At 22.2% G+C, this 1,607-nt stretch overlaps 1 protein-coding gene across 5 annotated transcripts in view; it reads right to left on the bottom strand.

Moving 5' to 3' along the window:
- LOC117179705 (transmembrane protein 47) overlaps positions 1-1,607 on the bottom strand; it is a 16,304-nt gene that overhangs the window by 10,044 nt on the left and 4,653 nt on the right. The gene's annotated exons all lie outside the window — the stretch shown is intronic.

The raw sequence follows: 1,607 nt of genomic DNA on the forward strand, positions 1-1,607 counted from the left end.
TAGAGCTCCAAGGAGATTATATTGAAAAATAAAAAAAAATTTACCCAAAAAAAATTGTTTTTATACTTCATTCTAAGGACTTATTGAACTACCCTCGTATTTTAAGTTTAAAAAAGTAATTTTCAACCAAACTAGTGAATTTTCAACGAAAATAATTAATCTTCAAGAAGAATAGTTGAATTATCAACCAAAGAAAAGAATTTTTACAAAAAGAACATTAATTTCTATCAAAATCGATGAATTTTCAACTAAAACTATGTATCTTCAAATAGGATAATTAAATTTTCAACCAAATAGATTAATATGCTAACAAAAATATTAATTTTCTGCCAAAAAACGGGTTTTCAACTAAAATACGTGAATTTTCAACGAAAATGATAAATCTTCAATTGGAATAGTTTAATTTTCAACCAAAGAGAAGAAAAATTATCCACAAAGACTAATTTCTACCAAAAAAATACGAATTTTCAAAAAAAGACATGAACTTTAAACTAAAAAAAGATACATTTTCAACCAAATAGTTGAATTTTGAACTAAAAAGAATGAATGTTCAACCAAACATGGAATAGTTAAATTTTCGGTTAAAAAAAATACAATTTCAAACAAACTCATGAATTTTCAACTAAAATTATGAATTTTTAAAAGAAATAGTTGAATTTTCAACGAAAAAAAATCAACCATATAGGTCAATCTTGAACTGAAAAGGATGAATTTTCAACCAAACATGGAATAGTTAAATTTTCATTTAAAAAAGACATTTTCAAACAAAGTCATGAATTTTCAACTAAAATTATCAATCTTTAACATCAATAGTTGAATTATCAACTAAAGAAAAGAATTTTCATCCAAGAAGATTAATTTCTACCAAAAAGATAAATTTTGAACTAAAACAATAATCTTCAAATAGAATATTTAAATTTTCAACTAAATAGATTAATTTTCAAAAAATACAATTAATTTGCTAACAAAAATATTAATTTTCTGCTAAAGAAGACGGTTTTTCAACATAGTACGTGAATTTTCAAGAAAGCACGTGAATTTTCAACTAAAATGATAACCCTTTAATTTGTACCGAAAAAATCCGAATTTTCAAAAAAAAAAAAATGGATTTTTAACAAAAATTAGATACATTTCCATTAAATAGTTAAATCTTGAACTAAAAAGAATAAATTTTCAACCTAAAATGGAATATTTAAATTTTCAGTTAAAAAATTTCTTTTCAACTAAACTAATGCATTTTCAACGAAAATGATGAATCTTCAACTAGAATGGTTCGGTTTTCAATAAAAAAAAATGAATTTTCAACAAAAATTTTGATTATTTAATTGGATTAGTTGAATTTTTAACCAAATAACAGAATTTTTTAACAGATTAATTTTCTACCAAAAAAAGATACTAATTTTCAACAAATACATGAATTTTGAACTAAAAAGGATCAATTTTCAACCAAACATGGAATAGTTAAATTTTCATTTAAAAAAATACATTTTTCAACAAACTCATGAATTTTCAACTAAAATTATGAATTTTTAACAGGAATAGTTGAATTATCAACCAAAGAAGAGAATTTTCATCCAAGAAGATTAATTTCTACCAAAAAAGATGAA

Source organism: Belonocnema kinseyi, chromosome 1 (assembly GCF_010883055.1).
Source record: "Belonocnema kinseyi isolate 2016_QV_RU_SX_M_011 chromosome 1, B_treatae_v1, whole genome shotgun sequence".
NCBI lineage: Eukaryota > Metazoa > Arthropoda > Insecta > Hymenoptera > Cynipidae > Belonocnema > Belonocnema kinseyi.